Source organism: Globicephala melas, chromosome X, assembly GCF_963455315.2.
Source record: "Globicephala melas chromosome X, mGloMel1.2, whole genome shotgun sequence".
Classification (NCBI taxonomy): Eukaryota; Metazoa; Chordata; class Mammalia; order Artiodactyla; family Delphinidae; genus Globicephala; species Globicephala melas.
The window spans coordinates 121,836,646-121,851,916 of record NC_083335.1 but is presented as its reverse complement, the minus strand read 5'-3'; the positions used below and the strand labels follow the sequence as shown (position 1 = coordinate 121,851,916).

General features: G+C 43.8%; 1 long non-coding RNA gene and 1 other non-coding gene across 3 annotated transcripts in view; both read left to right on the top strand.

Moving 5' to 3' along the window:
* The window catches only part of LOC115842397 (uncharacterized), a 490,939-nt gene that overhangs the window by 273,877 nt on the left and 201,791 nt on the right, over positions 1 to 15,271 (top strand). The window lies entirely within an intron of this gene.
* On the top strand, positions 13,959 to 14,065 carry LOC115842429 (U6 spliceosomal RNA). Its single transcript, XR_004035280.1, has one exon. It is a non-coding gene; the product is annotated as a U6 spliceosomal RNA (small nuclear RNA).

The window sequence follows — 15,271 nt, the reverse complement described above, 5'->3', positions numbered from 1 at the left end:
ATTTTTAAACAAAGAATGGGAATTTCTTAGTAGAGGTATGAATTCTTGGCCACTGTTCCAATTTCTCAACTACTCTAAATGGCGCTTTCAAAAAAATTTTAGACTTCACTCCTGAAACACTAGTAGAATCCCCGACTTTCCTTCCTTTACAAACTCGTTTATCTCTCAGTATGAACAACAGTGGAAATCTCCACGAGACTGTAATGGAAGCCACTTCATGCTCTATTTTAAACGAACTAAGAAGTAATGCCTATCCTCTAGGTTATGTTTTACTAGTCCTTTCCGTACGGGAAGATGGGCCCACGGATACTGCATCAAGATGGCAGAGGAGTTACCCTCGGTGCAAAATCCACCTGCCTCTGTTCCACTGCGTCAGCCTCCAAGATTCAGAGAGGCGTGAAAAGACTACTTGTGACCCTGAAATAATTAGTTATAGCACTTTACCTCAAGGTGCTTGCAGCAAAGTTGCCCAGGGCTGCAGATCCTACAGACAGCTTGTCTCCCAGCCCCATACTCCATTTGGTTTGTGTCCCTGGTCCAGCCCAATACTTACTGATCCCTCCTTCTCTTACTTTGAGGAGTTTGATGTTCTCCTTAGCCAAAACCAGACAGTCGTAAGTATGTGGAGTCCAGGTGATAATGACTGATAATTGTGGCTCTTCACAAAGATTTTGAGCCTTGGGGTGTAGCTTGAGTTAGGCAGTGGAGTTGTTGAGTGTGGGTTTAAATACTGGCTCCAAAACTTGTTAACCACAGACACAATGTGATCCTTAATCTCTTTAAACCTTAAAATCACATAAAAATGCAGACAATGAGTGGCTGTGTGTGTGTGTGTGTGTCCAGATGACTGTGAGCCCTCAATGCCCTTACATACAATTACTGCCACCATACCTGCTGATAGATGCTCGGTGAACATTACTTCCATTCTTCTTCTGTGTATTATACATGTTGACTCACATGGCTGATTTAGGTGTTGTTCTAAATTCACTAGAATGATATTTCTGGTCAGAGGAGCCTTTCATGGTGTCCTAGAAACCATCCTATCTATCAATCTCTGTTGGAGGTCAGCGTTAGTGAGCAGCAACTATTCAAATCTCAGAAGCCACGTTGGGTGTAGCAGTATCTACTGCAAGTTCTTTACCTTTATACGTCTAATTTGACAATTGTTCAGCATGATTGTAATTACTCTTCTGATCCTGAAAAGCTTCTCTGGTTAAACTTGGACACGTCATTATCTTTGCTAAAATGTTCTTAGCAACCTATTGATAAGGAGTTTTGTTGTTGTCACACAGTAGGGTCTTCCACTCTCAGATACAGTTTTGAAGTCCTATGACGTTTTTCATTTTAGAATTGGATTTAGCAGATGATGATGCGTTTTGCGACACCAAGGGGGACAGAAAATCCCACAAAAGAAAATTATGCATTTTGGGTTACACTTGATTATTTGAAGGTTATTTGCATAATAACAGGATTTTGTTTGTTAAGAGTTCAGTGTGCCTGCTGTTTATTCCGCACTTGAAGTTATAATCGTGTTTGTGACATCGTGGTCATCTCCATGGCAACCAACTGTGATCCAACAAATTGAGGATTATGATGGGGATCAAGTGAGAACAAACAGGTGGTACAGGTGGAGGAGATAAACTTTCCAAAAATAAAGATTTTTTAAAAAATTTCAGAACTTACTTTAAACTATAAAGATATCCTTCTGAAAATACCCATTTCATCAAGGTTCTCATCAACCGTAAGCTGGGTGCTCACTGGGCTCACAGAGGGGGGCTAACCTGAATGGCACTAACTAACCTACCGAGACAGGTAAGAGCTGCCACTTTGACGTGTCACGATTTTGCTCATAAAAATTAATAAGTGGTGGCAGTGAGTCTTTATGTTTCCCCAAACTGGCATTTCTCTGTCAGGCTGTTGTAAGCTTACAAAAGGGGTTGGTCTCTAGACTTCTCTGAAGGTTAGAGATTATTTGAATCTATATTTAGCTCATTTTCTAATCACAGTCAACTGGTAAGTGCCTCTTCCCCAAAGTCATCTGCTTGGAAATAACATGGCCCTGATTTTCACTTCTGTCTCGTGAGTCTGCGCCACTTGTCCCTCCAGCACCCCCATGGCAGCTATTAAACGGGCAATAGAAAGCACAGATATCAAACGGTGAGTCTATGTTTTCAGACTCTTCCTTCTAATAAAAGTTTTGTTCTGAAAAGTGGTTAGATTTTTTTTTTCTGGTTTTATTTAATGTGTTGACCAGAGACTTGGGTTTGGGAAAACAAATTTTCCCATGTCCAGAGTTTCGAGACACATTCTCGTTCAGCGTTCTGAAGAAGTGAATCCAGGTGATAAGATGGTGAGCCGGTGTCACCGATGGTCACTGACATTCTATACAACACACACACAGTCACATGCATCCAACACAGCTTAATACGCTCACTCGGAACCCTCAGAAGCCAAGATCAGTCATCACGTCACATTCATAGGAATTCGGGTCAATCAGTTACGTCTCCAAGCTTGCCCTGTGAGTCAAAAGATCAACACAGGGCCACACTCATTTATCAGAACGCTTTCATCGCTTTCATAATGCTTAGTGGCAGGCTGTCAGACAAAGCATAGGGAATTCCAGCAACATTTACAGTGGTTTTTAGGGGCTAAATTGTGTCCTGCCCCTCTCCCAATTCCTATGTTGAAGTCCTAGCCCCCAGGACCTCCGAATGTGACTGATTTGGAGATGGGGTCTTTAAAGAGGGAACTAAAGGTACAATGAGGTCACTAGGGTGGGTCCTGATCCCACAGGAAAAGTGGCCTTATAAGAAGAGGAGATCAGGACACAGATACACACAGAGGGACGACCACGTGAGGACACAGGGAGGAGACGGCCGTCTACACGCCCAGGAGAGAGGCCTCAGGAGGAACCAGCCCCGCCCACACCTGGATGTCAGATTCCAGCCTCCAGGACTGGGAGGAATACACATCTGCTGGGTTTAAGCTGCCTCGTCTGTGGTGCTTTCTTACGGCAGCCCCAGCAAACACATACAGTGGTCACTATTGTTTTGGGGGCATGATCTCCATAAGACTCTTCTTGTTTGCTTTTCTCCGTCCCGTGTGTGGGTATCTTACATGGTGAAAAGTGGTGATGTCCCACGTTGTGGCCAGAGGGTTTGTGGAATGGTGCGAGGAGAGGGCAGGGCAGGTTAGAGGAAGTCTTTCTGATTCCATGACGAATCTTCAGCCTCTGGAATTCGTGCCAAGGTGTTCCAGTTGTCTTCTGCAGCGTGCTTGTGATCTGAACTCATAATCTGACTGCCTTCTCTTGGGAAATCGGCAGCAGGCCATCCTACACTTGTCTCAGCAAAGACCACCTGGAAGTTCAATTTTCAGCTACGAAAAAGGACACCAGGAGCTCTGCTTAGATCCTGAAAAATATTTAAAGTTGACTCCATGTATAAGCTGTGTTGTCTCTTCAAGAACATTATATTATTCTGGTGTGATGTCTTGGAGGACATGGGTGGGGGCATGAATGATCCCGTGGGGCCTATAGGCCATTCTGAACATTTTTAGACTCCATCCTAATGTTAAAAAAAGACATACTGAAAGGATTTTGAGCAGCATGGCGACACAATCCAAGTTTTGTTTTAAAAATGTCCCTCAGACTCTCTTGAAAACAGTGGATTAGGGACAAGCAAAGGGGGATTAGACCTACCAAGTTAAGGGTTTTCTGCAACAGTACAGGCAGGAGACAGTGGATTGAAGTTGGGGGTCTGCAGTAGAAATTAAGAACATGAACGAAGTTGAAAAAAAGTACACACACACAAACCTATGTACGCACACAGTATTTGGATATTTGAATCCAAGGAGCCTGCTGATTCTGCATGAGAAGTGATGCAGGAGGGGAGGAACGCTGGCGAGGAGAGCAATCACTTCCATCCTGAACACGATGGAGTTTTCGGTGCCTACGAGATACATGTGCCACATGTTCGGTTGTCAGGGCTGGTTCTCTGAATTCTGAGTTGAAGGCAAATGGTTGGAACCTGCCAGTTAGGTGATAATCACGGGTCTGAGTTGGGGAGAGAGGGAAGGCTGAGAACAGGATGTGGCTGAGATGAAGGAAGGGGTCAGGTTTATAAGTACTGGAAAGAATTGCGTGAACATCTCGTGTCCGAGGAAAGGAAGTAAAACTTGGGGACCTGGGTATCTACCAGGCTGGCACGCAACCAGATCAGCTGGTAGCCTTTTAAGGATGTTTGCACTTCTTTAATAGCTTTCAGTATAATCATGATGCTTAGAAATGGGTACCATAAAGTACCTACAGAGTTATTGTGTGCGACAGATAAAATTACATTTCCAAGTGGCCTGCGCTTTATCCTTCTTTGTCTCTATAACTACGTAACCAAATAGCGTTATTAGATAAAATTGTCATATTACTTTTCAGACTAGAAAATAAAAAGCCATACACCTTCCTCAAATCTGATAGACAACCCCAAGTTAGTGGTGGGAAATTCTTGCGTAGCCTCGATGAATCCAGCACAGCGGAGGTGTGATTCTGCGTAAAGTTATGAGGATGGATTGGGAAAACCCTCCAAAGTTCCTTCCAAGCCTAGGACTTTAAGAATTTAGGTCATTATAGGTTCGACACTAAAGTAGGTCAGGTAAGAGCAATCATAGCACTCTTTTGGTTTTTGATGGAGTGAAGGTGTGGGGTACAGAGAGATTTCTTTTTTACCAGTTATCGTCCTGGGTAACTTAGAGTATAATAGATTTTCTAGTGTGTCCCTGGAAGGTGGAAGCCTTTGATGAAATATCAGAAAAGTCCATTCTTATCAGTGTGCTTTGCAGAGGTGCAAAGTCAAGACGGATTGGGTCAATCTAGAAAATAATTGGGAATACTGTAGATATATAGATATATATGGAATACAGTATATATATTGTATATATATTAGGAATACAGTATATTGCATTGGGTATACAGTATATATATTGTATATATATTAGGACTACAGTATATTGCATTGGGTATACAGTATACATATTGTATATATATTAGGAATACAGTATATTGCATTGGGTATACAGTATATATATTGTATATATATTAGGAATACAGTATATTGCATTGGGTATACAGTATATATATTGTATATATATTAGGACTACAGTATATTGCATTGGGTATACAGTATACATATTGTATATATGTTAGGAATACAGTATATTGCATTGGGTATACAGTATATATATTGTATATATATTAGGAATACAGTATATTGCATTGGATATACAGTATATATATTGTATATATATTAGGACTACAGTATATTGCATTGGGTATACAGTATACATATTGTATATATATTAGGAATACAGTATATATATTGTATATTTACATACACAATTGTCACCCCTTATCCACGGGGGACACGTTCCAAGACCCCCAGTGGATGCCTGAAACCACGGGTAGTACCAAACCCTATACGTATTATGTTTTTTTCCTATATGTACCTATCTACAATAAAGTTAAGTTTATAAATCAGACACAATCAGAGAATATTCAAATTGCCAGCATCACTAGTCTTGTGCTTTGGAGCCATGATTAAGTCAAATAAGGGTGTCTTGAACACAAGCACTGGGATAGAGCGACATTGATCTGATAACTGAGTTGGCAACTAAGTGACTAACAGGCAGGACAGAGAGATGATTCGCGAGGATGGCGGGGGGCACTGTGGTAAGAAAAAATACTAACATGTGTTAATAATTTTCACAATCTGTTTGTTCCAGCACATGCCCAATTAGAATTGCTTTATGGGACTCTAATGCAATATTTAATTTTATTCTGAACTGCTTTCAAGGCCAATTCTGGAATAATCATTTAGAAGAGCACATTTTATATACAAGCTGGTAAAGGATCACAATTCTGGGGATAAAAAGGTACAAAAAGCCCTTCAAGAAGACAATGAACTTACTGAAAATATTTATTCGAAAATGTTTACATTCGTTGTAGAAAATCTGGAAAATTGAGAAATATGAAAAAGGAAACAAAATTACCCTACTTGGAAAGACACAAAGGAAGCTTCTGGGTGGCTCGTTACCCTCTAGCTCTTGAAAAGCACTTCTCTAGACACCCCAATACTTATCTTTAATGTAGCAGAGTCCACCTTAAAAAATTATACTACCTTCAGAAATATGCACAAACTCCATAAGGACCTTACAGGAGAATAATTGCACGGAATACCTCCCTGCCCATTACATTCTCATTATTTTGCAATCCACTTCTACATAGCCTATACATCTAACAAAACATTCTTGTCATTTTTGTTTTAAACAGTGAATGCTTCTTAAAAGACGCTTGAACAACATGGATACTTTAAAGAAAGCTATTTTATATTTATCCAGACATTTACACTTTTGCTTTCTATTCTTTTCTTTTGCATAACTGGACTCTTATTTGGTATTTTTTCCTTCTTTCTGCAGACGTTTTATTTTTGTATTTTTTAGCCTGTCTTGTGGAGTGGGTCTACGTTTTCATTGTACCTGAAAATGTCTTTATTCCACTTTCAGTTTTGAAGGATATTTTCACGGGATCTGTCATTCTAAGTTGACACTATTCTTTCATCACCTTGAAGATATCTTTCCATTGCTTCTGGCCTCTTTGTTTCTTCTGGTGAAAAGTCATCCGTAATTCAGAATGTCACGCGCTCATGTATGATGCGTCTTTTTGTTCCCTAGCTGCTTTCGAGATTCACTCTGCATCTTTGGTGTTCAGGGTTGTCTAGGAAATTGTCAGGTGTCATTTCCTTTGTGTTTCTCCTGTTTGTGGTTTGCTGAACACCATCCATCTATGCGTCAACATCATTCATCGATTCTGGAAAGTTCCCAGTTATTATCTCTCCGAATCCTCCTTCTGCCGCCATTCTTGTTCTTTCACTTCCGACTCCAATAGAAAGTCTGAAAACTGAAATGCAAAGAGAAGAGAGACTGGGGAAGCGGAGAAGAGACCTTCTGAGGCCTGTGGGACAATACACTAGCTTCCCTGTGACTCATGTCACTGGTGACCTCAGAAGTTTTCAGGACAGTGTTGGAACTTCATCTTGAGTCAGGCTTGGGATCTGACACTGGTAGGGCGCCAGAGATATCTCTGTGCTTTTCCGTGAAGTGCCCAGTTCTCTTAACCATGAGATCGGTCTCTCCACTTACCACCCGGATGCTATTTGGGGTGTCTGTTTGCTCTGTCTCTCACATTGGAGAAGTCCCCCCACCCTGTGGCACTGCCTTTGTCTTTGGAGGGCTGCGGTCTAATACCCTGTGAAGCCCAGGCATGCCTGAGTACACTTTGCATCAGATCCACTGCCCTGATCCCTACCTTCTGAAAGAAGCTGCCTTGAACTTGGGCGAGAACTCATGGTATTTATCTCCTCTCTCTTCCCACCTCACCCACATGGGGCAGACTATCTCTTTCCTCTGCAGAGATTCTTGGGAAACACTTAGCAGGTGGTCGAAGTATGTACTGAGACTAGGACTCCCTCATGTTTCCCATCGAACACGTCAGCCCACACGCTTTAAAACTGTACCCCGCTTTGCTCCTTACCCACACCTACAACAGGGTCCTCCCACCCTGACCACTTCCACAAAGATCAAAGCCGACAGGAGTCTTGTCTTTCCAGAAAGGAGCTGGCTAGTTTTGGGAATTTAGTTTCTTGTGTTCCTCTGTGTCCTAAGCTTTTCGCGAATCTTTTTTTATAATAAAAAATGATGATTTTTTTGAAAAGTATGTTTCAAACATAGGTTTGATTATGAGGATGAGAGCGCTGTTCTGTCCTGAAATGGAAGTAGGCATCCTAACCATTATATTTAATTCTGGTGTTTAATTAGGGGGAAACGAATTTTATTGTTCCCTAAGTAGCCAACCCAGATATTCATTACTTTGCACCCGGTTGTCTAAAGCACGTGTGCCTTTTTTGTGTGTTTCTTCTTGTGCCTCTTACTTTTATCAATCATTCTCTCCGTGGCTGTTCTCATATCACACTGTTTAAATAATTGCAGATTTACACGCGGGACAATTCGTTCTCCCTCTCCCATCCTCCACTGCCCTTCTTCCCGAAATTGCCAGGACGCTTTTGTGCATTTATTCTTCCAGATGATCAGAAGAATAATTTTGTGACCCGAAAAACAAACCCAAAAATTCCATGGTGACGTTCATTAGCTTTGTGTCAAACATACATTCATTTTGGGAAAAAAAAAAAAAAAAGCATGTGCCAAGGGGGAAAGGGGGGTGTGGGATGAACTGGGAGATTGGGATGGACATGTATACACTATTGATACTATGTATAAAATAGATCACTAATGAGAACCGAGCGTACAGCACAGGGAACTCTACTCAGTGCTCTGTGGTGACCTACATGGGAAGGAAATCCAAAAAAGAGGGGATGTATGTATACATACAGCTGATTCACTTTGCTGTACAGCAGAAACTAACACAACATTGTAAATCAACTATACTCCAATAAGAATTAATTTAGAAAATAACATGTAAACACTATTGAATAATCTCATCCAGAAACATACTGCATTTCTTCATTTATTTTGGCCTCTTTCTCTACACCCTCCAGTACACTTTGTATTTTTCTTCATAAAGAATTTAGTTTTGAAAAAAAGAACAGTAGAGCACAGAGAAATTTATTACGTGAGGAGTCAGTTGGACACATCTATATGCCTGAGGCAGCCGTGGTGAACAAGACCTAGTCTCCCGTCTTAGCGGTGTTAACTGCTTCCTCTCCCCTGTTTAACCTTATGATACCATGGACACTTCTGCTTTGCTTTTTACCTCCTCACTCCAGTCCCAGGCCCCAGGCACGTTTGTCTCTGACCACTTTCTTCTTTTCATTGAGTAAATGAGATTTTTTTTTTCTTACATTAGCATTGAATAACGAATCCCAATGGTCCATTTTCCAGAAATAGAAAAAAAATTTACCCCATAATTCTTGAATATTCAATATCCTGATATGCATTTTAATAGGGAAATGGGGACGGCCTGGTAATATACAACAGTTAGAACGTTCACGACAAATGAAGAAAAATGGACGTGACTGGTAACTCCATGACCTTGTAAAATGTTGAAAGGGTAATTCTCCCTGAATTCCTTGCTGAAGATTATTGTTGTTAAGGTCTGGCACTGAAGAAGAGCTGCTGTACTGTTTTGTATTCTTAAAGGGTATTGTCATGCACAAAGCAGGAACTAAAGAATAGGAAAAAAAAAAAAGATATTATCGAAGTTTCTGAGCTGCCATCCACCTCTCAGGACTGACATAACATACACTCAAACGTGGACATCAGTTAGAAACCACTGCGAAAGTGTATTCACTAGATCTTAACTAATTACAGGCATATTAAATCACCCAAATTTGTAGGTCTGACCCAGCATCCATACAGACATTTTCTCATGCTGTGTATGCCCCAGAAAGACGTGTGTGCACCATAGCACACCATTTTCATAGCAAGGCTGGAGTGGGCTGGGTTCAAATACATAATCAAATTTTAGAGGAAGTGAAATCATTTTTAAGTTGCTGCTGTATACACAAAGAGTTAATACCCACATTGTAGTCGAATATATATCGATGTTTTCAGGCGAGGATATATTTTTGTTTTCAGTGCCCGTAAGGTGTTATTAGATATGGTTAAAACAATAATCTTTTTCAAGAACTGCAAAGACATCAGACTTAATTAGTTTCACATCACAGAGAAAAATGCTGGAGAAGGAAATTGGAGTCAGAATCCTGACATAGCTTCTGAGCACATTGGGCATACCTGAACATAAGCAGAAGCTTCTATCTAGCTGTCCAGGCAGACGTTTCATAGGTAGGGAAGAGATTTATCTTGTGGAAGTGAATATTTTTTCTCAGTGTTTTATTCTTCTTTAGGGTAGAACTCATTCTTTCTGCCTCTTTTCATTGCTCTTAGCTTGGCCTTTTTGTTTCTTTCCACTCAGCACCTGTGGATGCCTTGAAGTTTGTTCTCTATTCTTTGGTTATGTAATCAATATCATAACAATCGTGCAAATACTAGACAGCCGTATCGAAAGCATATCACAGAGGAAGAAACTGGCTACCCTCTTTGCTCTCCAAGACTCGATTCCCTATAGGGGCCATCAGCAGACAGTGTCTGTAAAGGGCCGGTTAGTGAATATTTTAGGCTTTGAGGGCTGCAGAGCCTCTTCATAATTTCTCAGATCTACCATTGCAGGATGGAAGCAGCCACAGGCAGCACAGAAACAACTGGGCTTGGTTTTATGCCAATACAACTTTATTTACAAAAACAGCGGCAGGCTGCGTTCGGACTCGTGCCAGAGTTCAGGAGCCCTGCTAGAGAGAAGCACAGCCCGCCCTTCCCACTCTGCCCTCATCTTTTTTTTTTTTTTTGGATGAGGACATATAGACCATGTTAGAACCTACAGATTGTCTTTTGTTTCAGGGCCTGTAAAGTCATAGGTGTAGAAGGCTGAGGCAAGGAGCCTGAATGATCAGATTGAGTTGGCTGTTGGACAGTAGGGCTTCCTGGTGACTGCAGCTACTGCAAGCGTGAGTGGCTGCCCAAGTTGAAAGGACTCTGAGAATATACAAAGTCGTGTTGCACGTGTAGATGGCATGGGGGGTGAACAAGTGTGCGTGTGCATGTGCCCCCCTCCACCCCTGCGCTAGGATCTACCTGGAAATGAATAAACACAGGGGCGCACTAGGGTGCCTGCAGGAGTCCAGTATCCAGCAAACCTCAAGTCATCCATGTAGCACAAACCTGAAATTGGAGAAGGTAACACACCTGTTGATGTTGCGACCATAGAGCAATGCCGAGGTGGGCCTCTTCTCCTTCTCCACCTCCTTCCCGTAGCTCTGCTCTGTTCCCTCTGCACCCACTGCTCTGTTGATTCCGCTTCTGCCTGTCTTCCTCTGCGGCCACCGTCCCTAACGTACAGGGACTTCTCCTGGTGTTCAGGAGGCAAAGGACTTGACGACGCGTTTATAGGAGGCTAGGAAAATTTTGTCTGGGTGGAAAAAGAATGACTGTTGGATTCAAATACTTGAAGCAACCACTGGTCGGCACGTACATACTGATGCTTCCCCAAACGTTCTCACTTCTTCTGTTTTCCTCCGAACCCTCAACAACATGGCGTCCGTGGCAGCCAGCGTGAGAAGGGCGCCCACACCCGGTTGATCAGTAGCCTCGCACAGATGCAGCTATTTTTGGTTTTCTGCAGCCAGCGGACAGTCACGCAGGCATTCAGAGGCAGGCTCAAACAGCCTGAGCTTCAGCCCGGCTCCCATCTCTCTCCTCAGCCCAGATCCGGCTTCAGGACTCTGGACCAATATCCAGCTGCCCACCACGCATGTCCCCGTCCAACTCCACGTGTGTCAAAGACAGTTTGTCGTTGTCCCTGGCACTGCTTCCCTAAGGAAGGGCCAAGGGAAGGATCCAGCAGTTACCTTTTGCAGTTTCTAGAGGATGCCCTCATCCCTCACCTCACGGCCCCCTTCTCCTCCTGCAAAGCCAACACCATACCCTCTGCATCTCTCCCCGATTCTGACGCTCCTGCCTCATTTTTTCAATCCTGAAGACCCCTGGGATGACTTCGGGGCACCTGGATAATCCAGGACCATCTCCTCATCTCAGGGTCTTTGCCCTGATCCCATCTTCAAAGCCCCTTTTACCATGTAAAAGTGACATATTCACAGGTTCCAGAAATTAGGACTTGGACATTTTTATCTCACTTGCCACACTTCCCAAGCCCGGTATTAATCCTAGATTGTGCTTATCTTTAATGTCCCTCAAGTCTGCTCTCTTCTCTCTGCTTTTATGTCTACAGCCCTGGGCTTCATCCACAGTCTCAGCTCCTCCCACCTGGATTGCCACTGTAGCTTCCTCACTGGTCGTCTTTCTCCAGTGTACGTTCCATCTGGCTTTCAGTGTGTTTCTCTAACATTCCAGTCACTCTCATCACTCTAACTTGCATCACTCTGCTGAGGGAAGTTCTCCCAAGTGATGCCCTTGGCCTTCTACGTCCTAACTCTTCATCTGCACGCTGAAGGTTGGCAGCTTCCAGCCCTACCTAAAGCCTCACCCATGAGCCTCTGCCGAGTTTTGCTGGCTCACACTTCTCTGTCTTTTTTTTTTTTTTTTTTTTGCGGTACGCGCGCCTGTCACTGCTGTGGCCTCTCCCGTCGCGGAGCACAGGCTCCGGACGCGCAGGCTCAGCGGCCATGGCTCACGGGCCCAGCCGCCCCGCGGCATGTGGGATCTTCCCGGACTGGGGCACGAACCCATGTCCCCTGCATCAGCAGGCGGACTCTCAACCACTGTGCCACCAGGGAAGCCCACACACTTCTCTGTCTTTGCTTCTGCCCTTTCTTCTGTCGGGACCACCCTTCCCACATTCTTTATCCAACTCCTCCTCTTTCAACAAAACTCCCTTCGATATTGTCTGTCTTCACTAAACCTTACCGAACCCTAATTATTTAGCTGCCCCTTCGCAGCTCTTTCCCAGCATCCTGACCACACCACGCTAGTTGTCATTACACCACGTTATGATTTGTTATTTATTTGTCCCTTTCCACTTCTAGACTATGAAGTTACTCAGGGGAAGGAGGGCATATTATTTGACTTTTTTTTTTTTTTTGAAAGCCCTGGAGCCTCACACAGTGCCTGGCCGGCACGTAAGAGGTTACTTACATGTCTGTGCAAAGACTAAATCCGTGACAGAACGGCATGAAACTAGAAGTCAACCACAGAAGAAGAAATGAGACGAAGACGCAACAACATGCTACTAACGACTAAATCCTTGAAATCATCATTAATTTATGGTTTGAATTTTTTTTTTTTTTTTTTTTTTGGCCATGCCGCATGGCTTGCGGGATCTTAGTTCCCCAACCAGGGATCAAACCCTGGGCCCCTGCAGTGAAAGCACCAAGTCCTAAGCACTGCACCGTACGGGAATTTCCTCATCAATTAATTTACAAATGCACTTCTCTCCTTGCTTCTCACCCTCACCAGGAACACAACCCATGGGGAAGGTGTGTGCTTTATTAACGTCCCTGTTTGCTTTCATCCATTTGTTCAGCAACAAGTTTTGGCAGAGTGACAGTGAGAGACCCGCAGTGGTGTGCGTTGTGGATTCTCTGACTGGAAACCCTCCCTCCCTTAGACTGGTGTCCAGTAGCAGACTTGTCCCGCACCCCTGGTCCCCATGTCGGTCAAGGGCACCGCCACAAGGGCTCTGGCTAGGAAGGTGGGGTACTTCCTTCACTCTCTCTTGCTCGACAGCAGCGTAGAGTCGATCTCTTGGTACCATTCCTCCATCTCCTGAAAGCTGTTCAACCCACCCACCTCCCTCTATGACCATGACCCCCACCTAAACCACCTTGCTCATCCTCAGGAAGACGGTCCCTAGATCCACTCTGGCTTATGGGAGAGATTCTGAAACCCGCAAAAGCCACCCCTCTGCTCTCTTCCTGTTACGCTTGAAGCACTTGTCACAATGGCCATGTGACACTGCATGACATGGGCTTCCACTCCTGTTCCAGCTTCATTTGATGGAATACTCTCTCTCACTCCCTTGGCCCCCAGGCCTTCAGTCTGGCTCTCAGCTCCCAAAGTAGCCAGCCTCTTCCTGCCTGGTGTGAGAGATAACTGGTCAGCTCGGGCGCCATAACAAAACACCATAGGTTGTGCGGCTTCAACAATAGAAGGTGATTTTCCCACCGCTCTGCAGGTTGGAAGTCCAAGATCAACGTGCCAGATGACTTGGTTCCTGGTGAGGACCCTCTTCCTGCCTTGTAGAGGGCCACCTTCTCACTGTGTCCTCACACAGTGGAGGGAGAGAAGGAGAGAACTCTGGGAGACATTGATCCCATCAAACCATGACTTCATTTAACTTTAATTACCTCCCGCAAAACCCCATGTCCAGATACAGCCACATGAGTGTGCTCACCTCAGCAGCACATATACTAAAATTGCAACGATACAGAGAAGCTGAGCACGGCCCCCGTGCGAGGATGACTCGCAAATTTGCAAAATTCGTGAAGCGTTCCATACTTGTACTGGCTGCCGTAAGACAACCCTTGTTCCTTCGTGGACCCTCCTCTTTGAGGCTTGCATGCTTAAGGATCCCAAACGACTAAGAAATTAAAAAGAAAGAAGACTGTCATTCATACCATTCACACCTAAAGACTTTTATCTGTTTTGAGCATGAACTTCTCCTGCTACACAGAAGTAACAATATGGTAGTCAGTTTTGTATTTGGAAATGTATTGGTAGCAGGGATGTTTTCACAATTTTCAGAGATTATGCATTCTTCATGAATACTTTTGTACGGCTGCTTGAAAATATGAATTCCAAACTTGCAGTATAGCTGTGAACAACGTGAAAAACAAACTAACAAATACAGTCACATGACAGCGCTATACAGTCCCGTATGAATTTGGTGAGGTACAAGTCATTCATAGCACGTAGCCTAGACAGTCAGCTCACCAAATGTCATGTGCTCAGCTGTATTTCCTAGACCACCGTGTAAGGAGGTAGCACCAGGGGACTAGTTTTGCCTGCTGAGCTGTGAGCAGAGCCACACATGTCATGTCCAGGTGCAGATGGCAAGTAGCCAGTACACGTCCTCCTTCTCTCTCTTCCGTGCAAGGTGTTTCTGGAGGCCACGTGTTCCAGATAACGTAGCTCCAGGGCACAGGGAGACCGCATGACTCCCATCAGACTGTGATGTAAGAAACGGAGCTCTGCTTTGGGACGACCTAAGGGGTGGGATAGGGAGGGAGGGAGGGAGGCTCAAGAGGGAGTGGATATGGGGGTATATGTATACATATAGCTGATGCACTTTGTGGTACAGCAGAAACTAACACAACATTGCAAAGCAATTATACTCCAATAAAGATATATATATATATATATATATATATATAAAGAAATGGAGCTTTGTAGCAATTTGCCCTGATATTTTATGGATTCTTTTTTTTTAGCAGCACAACCTAGCTTTTCCTGACTAATACATGTCTCAAGGCCGTTGGCATGCTGACGCCTCCACCCAGAATGTCCTTCGCTTCTTCTCCTCTCAGTTATCGTTTGGGTCTAAAGTCACAGTCTCTAGGTTTTTTCCTCTGTCCTCCCAGCCTTTCTCAGGCCACCCTGCTTTACTTGCCCAACGCCTGCACCTTGCGGGATGCCTTCTCTCTTGTAACCATGTATCTTACTGCACTCTGTCCTCCCAGCTCCTAGCTCATTGCCTACA